The sequence below is a fragment of the Triticum urartu genome, chromosome 6, assembly GCF_003073215.2.
Source record: "Triticum urartu cultivar G1812 chromosome 6, Tu2.1, whole genome shotgun sequence".
Classification (NCBI taxonomy): Eukaryota; Viridiplantae; Streptophyta; class Magnoliopsida; order Poales; family Poaceae; genus Triticum; species Triticum urartu.
In genome coordinates, this window is record NC_053027.1 from 29,627,956 (window position 1) to 29,642,207 (window position 14,252).

Here is a 14,252-nt window from a genome sequence, read left to right on the forward strand (position 1 = left end):
AGCAAAGCTCACACCCCTACTCTCATCATCCCCTGCCCGATTCTGTGCCCGGAGCCCCCTACTCGAAGCCGGCCGCCATGACTGACCTTGGCTGTGTGTTGGCCATGCGTGCGTGCATCCACACCCTGCTGAGCCCGGTGAGCTTGCGCCTCGCGTAGCTTGCATGGCTGGCGCCCTCCCCGCGTGGTCAACCGCCTCCCTACGGCGAGCACATCCGTTGACGGCCGGGAAAGAGAAGGGATGAGGGAAAGTGTTTTTTTCTTTTTCCTTGGTAGGTCCCATGTGTAAGTGGGTGACCCATGGTAGATCTGAGCTGTCCTAGTTTTCCTTTTTTTTATTTTGAATGGGTCCTGCATGTAAGTGTCACATGGAGTCAGGGGCAAAATGTCCGACTAACATCCAGAAAATGGTCAAAGCCCTTTGACCTAACGGAAACGGCACGGAAGGGCATTTCTGTAAGGGCACATAACGGAGGAGGGCAAATTTGAGCAGGCTTCGAAATTAGAGGCAAATCTGAGTAGTGGGTTCGAGTTAGGGACACAGATGTAAAAGACCCAACTTCATTCGCTCATGAAAGTTCTTATGAACTCTTGTCCAAAAGACGGATCATTTTTGCTCGGCACCTTTCATTGGATCTTGTGCTATCTCCATCCAACTCTCGCAAACCAAAGTGTCCACCTCTTGGGCGTACGATCCCGTGTGAATGCTTTGCCTCTTATTTTGTGCTTCGGGCCTTTGGGTGAGCTCATCGATAAACACCAATGGCTCCGCCGAAATGTCGACCTCTTCTTCCTCATCTTCACAATACATGTCATCATCTTCATGCCATGAGTTTCCATGGTCGTCATTATCTTCATCATGGCTGGAGAATTGAATGTCTTCATAGTGGTCACAATCGTCCTTGCTTTGGGTAGTGTCGGGATCAAAAGCTTGGCCTTGGCCATCGACTTGAAAGGCCTCACAACGGCCTTCGAAGATGACGTTCACCATGAACGTCGCGTAGTCAGGGTCGTCGACCGTTAGCGTCGGTAGTGGCCTTTCATCGAACAGCCTGCGGGCGCCGGCCTTGATCGCCGAAGAGAACGACTGGGGTTGTTTCCTTTGCATTCTGTCAGACGGTTGGCCAGCTCCACTAAACCCCCACATGACGTTGAGGTCGATGACGCCCGCGGGTGTGGCCGGAGCGACCACGCTGCAGTCTGGCGACGTGGAGAACTATGTCTGCCCATGGCTGTGCAGCGACAGCGCATGATACCCTGGCGTCTCAGGCGTGACGGACGAGCTCGGGGAATAGTGCTGCGGAGGGCAAATGGGCGACGAGCCTGTGCTGGCCGCGGCCATGGCAGCGACCGAGAGAATAGCCAGCAGGGGTCGGCACAACCCTAACATTAGGAGGACGTGCGCCTTGGCGACGATGGAATCCTTGTCGTCGACGTCGGCCTAGTGCTGCGCGGCACACAGCGAGGCCACCTCGGCAGCTGATACGTCTCCAACGTATCTATAATTGTTGCTTGTTCCATGTGGTTATATTATCATTCTTGGATGTTGTACAATCATTTTATAGCAACTTTATATCTTTTCTAGACTAGCCTATTGACATAGTGCCCAGTGCCAGTTGTTGTTTTTACTTGTTTTTTGCTTCGCAGAATATCAGTATCAAACGGAATCCAAACGCAGTGAAACTGTTTGGAGAATTTTTCTGGACCACAAGACACCTGATGGGCCAAGAAGTACCAGAGGGGGCTCCGAGGGGAGCACAGCCCACCAGGGCGCCCCCAGGTGGGTTGTGCCCACCTCGGTAGCCTCCCGCACAGCCTCTTCGCCCTATAAATACCCAAATATTTCAGAAACACTAGGGGAGTCGACGAAACATAATTCCAGCCACCGCAAGTTCCAGAACCACGAGATCCAATCTAAACACCATCACGGAGGGGTTCATCATCCTCATTGGTGCATCTCCAATGATGTGTGAGTAGTTCATCATAGACCTACGGGTCCGTAGTCAGTAGTTAGATGACTTCCTCTCTCTCTCTCTCTTTTGATTATCAATATATATACAATGGTCTCTTGGAGATCTATTTGATATAACTCTTTTTTGCGGTGTGTTTGTTGGGATCCGATGAACTTTGAGTTCATATCTATATCCATGAATATTATTTGAGTCTTCTTTTGATCTCTTACATGCATGATTATTTATAGCCTCATATTTCTTATTTGAATATTTGGTTTAGTTAGGCCAACCAGATCGATTTTTTTTCATGGGAAGAGGTGATTTGTGATGGGTTCGATCGTGCGGTGTTCTTTCCCACTAACAAAAGGGGCAGCAAGACACGCATGTATCGTTGCTATTAAGGATAATAAGATGGGGGCTATTCCTACATGAATAGATCTCGTCTTCACATGTCATCGTTCTTATTGCATTACTCCATTTCTCCATGAACTTAATACACTAGATGCATGCTGGATAGAGGTCGATGTGTGGAGTAATAGTACTAGATGCAGGTAGGAGTCAGTCTACTAATCTTGGACGTGATGCCTATATATTAATCATTGCCTTGGGTATCGTCATAATTATTCGATCTTCTATCAATTGCCCAACAGTACTTTGTTTACCCACCGTGTGCTATTTCTTGAGCGAAGCCACTAGTGAAATCTATGTCGCATGTTCTATTCTTTATCATATTTGCTTTAAGATCTATTTTTATTTGCTTTTGTTTTCAGATCTATTATTATAGAAACCCAAAAATACCTTGCTACACTTTTTTTCTATTTATTTTATTTCGCGTTTTATCAAGATCTATTTATCAATTCTATCACATTTTTTATCCCGTCAACTTGAAAATATCTGGCGTCGTTACCCAAAAAAAGGGATTGACAACCACTTATAAGCGTCGGGTTGCAAGTATTTGTTCTTTGTGTGCAGGTACCATTTACATAGTGTTGCTTGGTTCTCCTACTGGATTGATACCTTGGTTTCATAACTGAGGGAAATACCTATCGTAGTTGTGCTGCATCATCCCTTCCTCTTTGGGAAATATCGACGTAGTTCATCAGCAGTGTAGTCGGCAACGGCGTTCTTCTCCTCCACATTTGCCCACCGGTTCCTCCTCTTGGCATATTCGGCGTCGAGCTTGGCGAGCTCCACCGACGTCAGCTCCGACCGCGGCTACTTGGTAGCCTTCTTCTTCGCCGTGGGGTGCACGACCGCGACTGGGTTGCTGGGATTCGTTGGGGCGCTGATCATGGTGGAGGGAGAGAGGGAAGAGAGGGTGCGGGAGGGTTTTGGGTGAAGTGGGGCGATCGTGCCCCCGACGAGCGGGCCAGGGGAGGACAAGGGCGCGTGTCCTGCCCGTTCAACAAACATGCTCGAAACAATTCCCCGATCCCCATGCTCCTCTATCATGTGCCACTCGTCGGTCATCAACCCTAGCCACCAGCGATGAGGCCATCCCGCCGCCGCCATCTACTCGCCGCCGGTGAACTTCGTCCGGCGACCCTGCCACCACTCCGGCGACGGTCTCATCCTTGAGTCTGTCCTCTCCCCCGCCGCCCCAACCTGCCAGCAGCCGGCACCCCCGCCCTCCGTGACGCTGCTTCTCTTAACCGCCGTGGCCGCTCGTGAAGCTCAAATGAGCTCCTGCAGATGTGCAACCCCCACACCCTCTCCATTTGGTTAAGATGTTTGGATGTCCAGATGCTGCACTTCAGTTCAGATTTTTGGAGTGTGGTTTTTCGTTGCACAAGCTACATGGCACCTTCTATCGGCACCGTTCAAGCTAGACCCAGGTGCATGCGGATATGTGCTAATAATCTGAACATCCTAAAATCACTAACCCCGCGCTTGCCGGCGGATCACGGTGACTCTCCGATTGTAGCGGCATGGCCGTGCGTTGGGGGTGGGGCAGGAGGCCTCACCCCAAACGGGGTGACTCGGGAGGAGGTCATTGCTTTTGGAGGTATTCCGAATCCTGTGTCTGAGGGGAGACGGATGAGCTGTCGCCTCCAGGACCAGCCGAATGTTGATGATATGCAGCTGAGGTGCGCCATGCGGGCGGCCAAGCTTCGTGACATTGAGGTCACTACTGGTATGTGTGCCAACACTTCCAATTCCATTTTGCACTTTTCAAATGATGAGATTATTCACAATGCAAATCAGTTAGGAGTTTCGCTAGGTAGTAATGAAAGTGAAAACTCTAAATCCGCTAATGATATCCTGGACCTGGAAGCGGAACATGCTTTAGAGTTGATTCGCAACTTAGCAGCGGTCAAACCTATGAACGATTCTGACATAGATGCTTTGGGAGTCAGTGTGCTAGATACTTTCTGTATGGATCTTGCCCCATCCCTCCCTAAGATAGAGGAGGAGGATGGTTCTATGACCCTAGGGGATGTTGCCCTGGTCAAGGTTCAGGTTGTTAGATCCACGGAGACCGGTTGTGAGGACCGGATAGAGGATCAGAACAAGCCTAAACGTAAGTGGAGGCGAAAGATTTATCCAGCATCCGCGGTGCGTAGAAGTGCTAGGATCTGTACTAAAAAATTCCGTGATGAATTATGAGAGGCATCTTTTGGAATAGCAAAGGTATGACGGACTTGGCTAAAAGAAGGTTTCTAGCAGATGCTTCCATGAAGAGACAATTTCTCTCCTCAGTTTCTAAGCACTTTATCAGGAGGTGTCGATTTTGATTGGCATTGTCTTCCCCCAAGAGGAAGATCGGGGGGGATCTTACTTGGGGTTAGATGTGAGATGTTGGAAGTCCGAAGTGTGGTTATGGGTGATTTCGCCGTCAAATTTCGGGTTAGATCCAAGGTCGATGGCTTTAATTGGGCCTGGTAGCGGTATATGGGGCCGCGCGGCCGAAACTTAAACCAGACTTTCTGGCGGATCTCGTCCGTATTTGTGGGTCTAAGCAGCTTCCAATCTTGGTTGGGGTGACTTTAACATTATTAGAAGGAGAGAAGAAAAGAACAATAATAATTTTGATGCCAGGTGGTCATTCATGTTTAATACCATTATTGAAAGCTTGGATCTCAGAGAGATAGAGCTTTCGGGTAGAAAATTCACTTGGGCTAATACCTTGCAAAACCCGACGTATGAGAAGCTGGATCGAGTCCAAGCGAGCGTCGACTCAGAACAAAAATCCCCTCTGGTAACAGTCCAAGCATTATCTCATGGAATCTCTGACCACACCCCTTTGCTGGTTGACTCCGGTGAGGCAACGCATGTGGGTAATAAAAACGCTTTCTCTTTTGAACTAGCGTGGTTTGAAAGAGAAGGCTTCCTGGATCTGATAACCAGGGAATGGGCGAAAGATGCAGGGGGAGGTCATCTATTGAGAGATGGCAGAATAAGATTAGGAACTTGAGAAGTTTCTTGCGAGGGTGGGCTAAGCATCTCAGCGGGATCTATAAGGTTGAAAAGGAAAGGCTCCTTACACTTATTCAGTCCCTAGATTTAAAAGCCGAGTCCACAATTTTAGAAACCTCGGAGCTTCACGCTAAAGTAGACGCGGAGATGAGACTGAAAGAACTTCTGCGAGAAGAGGAGTTGAAGTGGGCATTGCGAGCTAAGGTTCGCAACGTTGTCCAAGGGGACGGAAATACTCAATTCTTCCATATGATCGCCAATGGCAAGCATAGAAAGAAAAGAATCTTTTAGCTTTAGCAAGACGAGGGGAAGATTTTAGGACAGGAAAACCTAAAATTATACATAACCAATTATTACAAGCAGCTATTTGGGCCTCCAGAGGATAATTTTGTGTCCTTGGATGAGTCTAGGATTGAGGATGTTCCTCAGTTGGCTACAGATGAGAATGATAATTTTCGGAGAAATAGGTGTTTGAAGCTATTTCCCAGATGAAGAATAATAAAGCTCCGGGGCCGGATGGATTCCCGGTGGAGTTTTAAAAAAATGCTGGCACATAATTAAAGGGGATTTGTTACCAATGTACCATGATCTATTTTCCGGAAAGCTTCAGTTGTTTCACCTGAATTTTGGAACAATAACTTTGCTTCCGAAGAAAACAGAGGCTGTGAGAATTGAGTAGTTCAGGCCTATCTGTCTTCTTAATGTTAGTTTCAAAAAATTTACCAAGGTTGGGACTAATAGACTCACACAGATTGCGCACTCTGTGGTGCAGCCGACCCAAACTGCTTTCATGCCGGACAGAAACATCCTAGAAGGGGTTGTGATCCTTCATGAAACGCTCCATGAAATCCATACGAAAAAACTAGACGGGGTTGTTTTCAAAGTGGATTTCGAAAAAGCATACGATGAAGTCAAATGGCCATTTCTGCAACAGGCATTGCACATGAAAGGTTTTGATCAGGCCTGGAGACACCAGGTTGAATCTTTCACGCAAAAAGGGAGTGTTGGAATCAAAGTGAATGACGACATAGGTCACTACTTCCAAACACATAAGGGCCTGAGACAAGGAGATCCAATGTCACCTATTCTGTTCAATATTGTAGTCAACATGTTGACAACTCTAATAGGAAGGGCAAAGGATGCTGGTCAAGTAGGTGGCCTGGTACCTCATCTAGTTGATGGAGGAGTGTCTATCCTACAGTACGCTTACGTCGATGATACTATTATCTTCATGGAACATGATTTGGCAAAAGCGAGAAACATGAAGCTGGTGTTATGCTTATTCGAACAATTGACCGGGTTAAAGATTAACTTCCACAAAAGTGAATTGTTCTGCTTCGGAAGAGCCAAAGAGGAACAAGAGGCATTCAAACAATTGTTCGGGTGTGAACTGGGAGCTTTACCTTGCACGTATTTGGGTATACCAATTCACCATCGTAAGCTAATAAATATAGAATGGAAGTGTATTGAGGATCGATTTGAAAAGAACTGAGTTGCTGGAAGGGCAAGCTGATGCCATATGGGGGCCGATTAATTCTCATTAATTCGGTACTCACGAGCATGCCTATGTTTCTCTTTTCTTTTTTCGAGGTACCAGTTGGAGTTCGGAAAAGACTGGATTTCTATCGACCTCGCTTCTTCTGGCAGAGTGATGACCTGAAAAGAAAGTATAGACTCTCTAAATGGGATATTATTTGTCGACCGAAAGACCAAGGGGGTCTAGGTATCGAAAATCTTGAGGTTAAGAACAGATGTCTTCTCAGCAAGTGGTTGTATAAGCTATCTGTAGAGTCGGAGGCCACATGGGCGCAGATTCTGCATAATAAGTACCTTCATTCGAAAACTTTGTCCCAGGTGACAGTCAGGCCGACGGACTCGCCTTTTTGGAAAGGACTGATGAGAGTTAAATAAGTCTTTTTCAATAGGACAAAGTTTCTAGTCGGAAACGGTACCTGTACGAGATTCTGGGAGGATACATGGCTAGGGGAAACACCCCTCGCGCTTCAATATCCTTCCCTTTATAGCATTGTTCAACGAAGAGACGCTTTCGTTGCAACCGTGCTTCAGTCCACTCCTCTCAATATTCATTTCAGGAGAACACTTGTCGGAGCCCGTTGGGAAACCTGGCTCCATCTAGTGAGAAGACTGATGGATGTGCAGCTTTCTCAACGTCCAGACCAGTTGTGCTGGAAGCTAACCAGGAATGGAGAGTTTACGGTTAAATCCATGTATCTGGATGTTATCAACTCTAGCTCTATTCCTAGTTCGAAACATGTTTGGAATGTCAAAGTACCATCCTTATGTTCTGCATACCATATTTTTTTAGATGACATGAATTTTTATAGATGAGAGCATACAATCTTCTGATAGTGAGTTCCATCCTAATGTTCTGCATACCATATCTTTCTTCTCATTAGCTGTTGTTGACAAATGTTATCTTTGTTGTATTACAGGACATTCCAGGTTGCTACTGACATTGCTCTAGGTTAGTGAAGATTAATGTTAAGAAAATGTACCACTTTTGATTTGCAAAACTTGTGCAAATATTATGCTTTTGTTATATGGAATATGTGTGCACTGTGTTGATCCTTGAAATATGAGTTGCCAACTCTTTATTTTTCATTCAAAATAACATCTCGGGCTGCATTATTCATAATTCATATATTTGAAAGCATTGCAAACTAGACTAAAACTCCTCTCTGTCACTGAAGTAACACAGAGAAAAGGGAGAAAAACTCTGCCTTCCTGTGAACTGGGCTGAAAAATGCCCTCGAGGCAGTCCAAACTAGGCCTTTAGCCATCTTTCCAGCTCCTAGGGACTGGGCCTTACGTGGCTTTCACCCTAGCCTCCATCCTGGGCTCACTTCCCAACAATACCACTGAATACTAGTAGAGTGCCCGTGCATTGCCACGGGCTCTTGAAATAGTTTGCAAGAGTTACATGTTAACTTTTTAAGGCCTCGCCCCGCCGTAGATCCAGAACCCCGCCACTGATTCCACCCCGCCTTGGCCACCGCCTGCCGCCGCGCTGCCCCATCGCGTTCGCCTCCGCCAGCCCCGACCCTGCCCGCCTCCTCTCCGGCCGCCTCCGCCTGGCCCCGCTCCGTCCGCCTCCTCTTTGGCGCTGCTCCGTCCGCCGCCCGCTCCTTCCGCCTCCGCCCCGCGCCGCACGCCGCCGCCCCGCACGTTGCCGCCTCGCTCCCCGCTCGGCCGCCGCCCGCTCACCGATGGCGCCGAAGAAGAGGCCGAAGGGCAAGTCCGGTTTCTTCGGCATGAGGGCGAAGCTTCCGGGAACTTCGGACTGGAGTTCTCCGACGCCGGGTAGCATTCGTGGCTCAGCACGTATCCCACCGCCGATAAGGCCGCGCGTGCCTACGACGTGGCGGTGTGGCGTGCCGGACGGCCGAAGACGGACCTAAACTTCCCAGAGGTCGAGGCCCAGGCGGTGGCGGAGTGGCTCGTGCCGCAGGGCATCCGGATGGGGGAGATGCCGGCTAAGAAGGCGAAGAAGAGACCGGCGGTTGTTGTCGCTCCCGGCGAGAGCAATGAGGCGGCGATGGCTTGGTTTGCGCGATTTGTAATTTGCTGCAGAGCCATCTCTAATGAAATGCTATTTGCTACATTTTTAAAATAGGAAAATTATTCCGATCAGCCAGTCATAACTCAACAGACCAATCTCTAAGAAATGCTATTTGCTACATTTTTTTAAATAGAAAATTATTCCGATCAGCCAGCCATAACTCAACAGACCAATCCAAACCCACATTTTCTAAAGTAAAGAAATTATTTCCCTTATAGATCAAGATGCCAAAGTGTCATTTGCCCGACTGCTATGTTCCTACACACGAAGAGCAAATTATTTTTCAAATCAAGGAATTAAGAAAAGGAAGAATATCATGATGTTGGTGGCACTTGCCAGGTCTGCCATGCTACCATGGCATCGTCTTTTTAGTCTCTACCCACATGCTGAGTTGAGAAATAATCTTCAGATATACCCACTGCTAACACACTCACGCACCGGCTGCCCATTGCCTCTTGCGCCACCCGCGCGCTCGCGCGGCCCAATGTTGTTGATTGGAATGCGGGACTGAAGGTAATCAATGAACAGGTTTTAGTTCTGCTTGGCATCAATATTTGGTACTTGTCAATCCATCTAACGCACAAAAAATCGACTCCCAGACAGAAAAGTGATCTAACTCATTTGTCAAGTACCCTGCTCTAAAAACTCGGTGACAAATGAATCTAGTAGAAGTAAAAATGGTAAGAAGCCCTCATCTCAAACTATAACATAGCTAAAATTAATTAATTTAACAATTGTGGTTCAATAGTTGGAACACTGCAGTTTTCTTTATATGGACTTATACTAAAGACAATTTAGGTATGGAAGAGAAAAACATCACCTCCAATCATTAACATCCCAATATTCTGACGTAGATATAGCATTGACTTCTCTAGATGAACAATGATCCCAATGTCCCTCTTACTGGATAGCAAGTCCAATTTCAACAACAATACGCAATAGGGAGCGACATCTGAAATCTTGTGGTCCATAGCAATTAGAGTCCTCCTCAAGAACTTATCCTGCTTCGATAACCACATATGAACCAACCATAGAAGCTCCATGGCCTGAAAAATTGGACGTGGGGAGCCATGCTTATAACATTTAGACCTGTGACCAAGGCATATATCAAGACCTTTTGCCAAGCGTGAATTTCAATCCAAAATGATTACAATGGACATAGCTATAGAAATGCATTCCTTGGTTTCTTCCCTTAATTTGCCAGTCTGTGTGCATATAAATGTTACAAGAAATCAAAACCCAAGAGGTATCAGCAAAAGAAGGCACTATGAACTGAGAGAAGTAATTACCTCTTCTAGTATAGTCTCAAACACTTTCCATATCTTTTGTACGAGCTCTTGCTGAACTTGAGAGTCATTATTGTCATAAAGTTCATAACTGAAAGACAATATAAGATGTTATATTAGTTGCATCTTTATTTGGGTTTAGCATGTCTATGAACATATAGAACGTAGATAAAGTTGTACCTCTCAAGATCATGGTAAAAAAGCAGAGTCGTCTCCACTTGTGTGGCACATGAAGAAAATTTACTGGATCGGAACACACACCAGCACTTGTTCTCTTTATGGACCATGGCACAAAATTTGTGATATCAGCAAAAGGAATTTCTGGCGACATTCTCAATGTTCTGTTCATTCACACGCAATGGAATTATCTGTAACATTATATATGTACATGATGCATACTGAAGTATAAGCATAATCTCTCATTTTGTTAAAAATGTTTCCTTTTTGTACATGGATTATCAAAACCTGTCCTATAAATTCTCATATGCTAGAAAAAGGTACTACTTTTAGACGTACCAAAATACCAAAGTGAAATATATTTAGTATATCCATCGGTTCATGGAGGCATGTATTGATGATGCCCCACATGGGGGGCCTGTTTTAGAAGCTGATTGTTCTTATAAAGGTGAATGTGGGCATGTGCGTACTGATATGAAGGTGAATTTGCCTCCCATTTATGGTCTTAAGATTTGATGGAGATTAGAGAAACTAAAACAGACATGTCTGATGGTGGTCATGTTTATTATTCCTGCAATTTCAGAGGTATATATATTGACTATGGCAGTTGGCAACCATAGTTGCAGTTCTCCCTATTCTCAAAATAATTATGCAAATCTCAGATGATAATAGTACAAGGATGCCCAAAAATCTAAAGTAGAAGTGAAATGATGCTATTGTTTTTACTTCTAAAAGAGTAGCCAATATAATAATCTAAACTATAACTTCAGATGCTTACACGCACCTTGGGTAGTTGTCACCACTAAATTTTCTCCGATCAATAGTCAGTATTTCAACTCTCTATAAAGCATGATTTGCATTATTTTTACCACGTATAATGAAAATCGCTGGTAATTTCATATCTCATTTGCTCACCAATGGAAACTGGAATGTGTGTGTTGGAATAGAGGCCTGAAATATTGTAAGCCTGGCAAAGAAGCACCGTAAAGTTGTCACTCCCAGGAAACTCCATGAATAATAATGTATTTTGGAAAGGAGGAAAAGTTCAATTTCCAAGTAGGTGGGCATTGTACAGCAATGAGTTTACTAAACTGTACTCCCTCTGTTCCTAAATAGAAGTCTTTTAAGAGATCTCGATAAGAACTACATATGGTTGTATATAGACATATTTTAGAGTATAGATTCACTCATTTTGCTTAGTATGTAGTCTGCATTGGAATCTCTAAAAAGACTTATATTTAGGAACGTAGGGAGTACATATTACAATGCACACTTGTTGTTTAGATTATAATCGGTTTATAGGCACAAACAAATTAAATTATTCATAAATATTTAAACCAGACAGATGGTTGATTATGTTTAAACCAGACAGATGGTTTCATTCAGTGGATTAGAGCGAACAAACACACATCAATGATTATTAGAGGAGTTGGGGCAGGAAATCAAGTGACCAGAATTGAACTCTCTCTCTCTCTCTCTCTCTCAATTCAGGGCAATTCATTAATATATGTTGCTCCTTTCAGTTCAGGGCCTTCCTTTTCTTGTGCCAGCACACATGCCACCTAAATCGATATGGCTGAAATACGTGCCATCACACATGCCACATACATAGAAATGGCCGAAACACCATTCTAAGAAATACATTACACATAAGCTTGATGGCAGAACTATTGCCAATGTAAAATATTTGTAAGCCCCTAATTGAGAACTATGTCAGAAAATAAAATAAAATAAAATTGTCACTATTGTATTCTTGTAAAACAAATTATCACTCGTGTTCTTGGTAGACACGATGAGATGTAAACAGTCAATGAGATTATTAGAAGTGATAAAAATGGAAATGCACAAGAAGTACAACATATTAACAAAAAAATTAGAGCAAGGACTGACATGACGATAGGAAAAATGAATCAATGAGGTTATTAGAAGTGATAAAAAAAGAAATGCACAAGCAATGCAAAATACTAAAAAGAATTCTAGAAGGTTTCACATGACTATGGGCAAATGATTTTTGCTTTCAGCGAATTTATGGAGACAATAGGTGGCTCTGAGCTTGGCAACCTAGCATGTACTGAATATATCTCTGAATGACTTACTGCAAGTGTGTGTCATTAAAGTAACGAAATTGTTCTTCACAAGCTTGATTCCTGATAATCAAGGGCCCATGCATCAAACTTATGCATAGAAAAGAGACCAAGTTGATGCAAAACTCTTACATATTACAGCACCGCTGCCACTGCAATTCAGGCAACTCCTTGTGTGCTGCCTTATTCTTCTATATCCGCAACAAGTTCGTTTGGTCCACAAATTGTTTGGCCGAATGCACTTATTAACATTACAACACATAGGCAAGCTAGAAATCTTCGTATAAGGGGGATACCTTCTTCCTACATGAGATTAAAAAAATGTACATCAGACTTCAAAGCAAAATGATCCTTGACCATTGAGAGAATCAAATTTCAGAGGACCACCAGGGCCCCCATCATGTATCATAAAAATCATGGTTGGAGTGAAAACAAACAAACTTGCATCATAATCTGCTACCAACTGTACACTGCATGTTACCTACAAAGCAAACTAAAACTAAAAGTATTTCTTGTTTGAGAACCGAAGAGACATGCACACATATCATCGTATGAAAAGATAATAGAGTTGCAATCTGATGCAATCATCAAGACAGGTTTGATTGTCGTGAGGATGGAGTCAGAGCTTCACGGCCACCTGAAGCGAAGAAGTGCAGTCGTATTGGATTTAACAGGAGCCGGTCATCATCACCATACAGCAAGAGATGCAAGCAATTGGTCGCCGGACCCATGCAGTCCCGACCATACATGCGATCGCAAACCTCGCAACATGAAGATCAGAACACAAAATTTGAATCAATTTGGTCGTCTTCTCCTGAGAGAATGAATGAATGAGCTTACCACATCTGAATCTGTTGTTGCCGCTGCAAGTCAGGCTTATAGCAATAGAACTTGCAGCCCCTGCTGAACACGAATGACAGCCATTGCACAAATCACAATTACACCCCACTCCATGAACACATTTAATTTGCATTCCCAGGTACCAGATGATGCCGACGGCAAAGGGGTCGTGGTCGTAGATGATGAAGCAGAGGTCGGCGCTGACGAAGTCCATGAAGGCGCCGAAGATGGCCACTGGGTCCTGCCCTGCCATGTCGGCATCGCCGGGTAAGCCAGGAACGCATGGTTGGCTCTTATTAAATCAGAAACATTGTGTCAATTATAAAAGCCATGCAAAACATTACTTGATGATTCATTGAACAACATGAGAGCTAAAACTAAGTTCAAGTGGCATCTATTCAAAAAATAGTGTTCAGTATTGATCATGAATTGTTAAGCAAAAAGTAAGAAGAACATGACAATGTTAATAAACAGCGACAATGAACACACACATGCATGCTCAACAGCGTCAGGAAGCACACACATTAGCAGGAAGCACACACAGCGGCAGGGCACATCACGTACACATGCTGGGTACAAACGAACAATCTTATAGTACACAAAAAACAGAGCAAGAATAAATAAGTTCGCTTTCTCAAGAAATAAATTAGGGTTCACAGGAACTTCTCAACATGCTTTTGTTGCACATTCTCGGATAAAATTTACAGTGACCATTGCTCTGCTTTGAGACTACAGAAAGCAAACACAAAGCGAACAGAAAGTGAACATACCTGTTCCTCTCGATTCAGGGCACGCCGCCGCTCCTCACTGGCCGCAACGCCGCCACGCCCTGCCGTTGGGTTATGTGATTGCCTCTGTGCCGTCGTCCCACGAGTCAGGGGGCACGCACTTCAGGGGCTGCTCGCTGGCCGCAACGC

At 44.8% G+C, this 14,252-nt stretch overlaps 1 long non-coding RNA gene across 1 annotated transcript; it reads right to left on the reverse strand.

Moving 5' to 3' along the window:
* Positions 1–10,237: 10,237 nt before the first annotated feature.
* On the reverse strand, positions 10,238–11,210 carry LOC125514857. The gene is made up of 3 exons (XR_007286642.1): positions 11,196–11,210; positions 10,415–10,575; positions 10,238–10,325 (listed from the first exon to the last, which is right to left on the reverse strand). It is a non-coding gene; the product is annotated as an uncharacterized LOC125514857 (long non-coding RNA).
* Between the last annotated feature and the right edge of the window lie 3,042 nt (positions 11,211–14,252).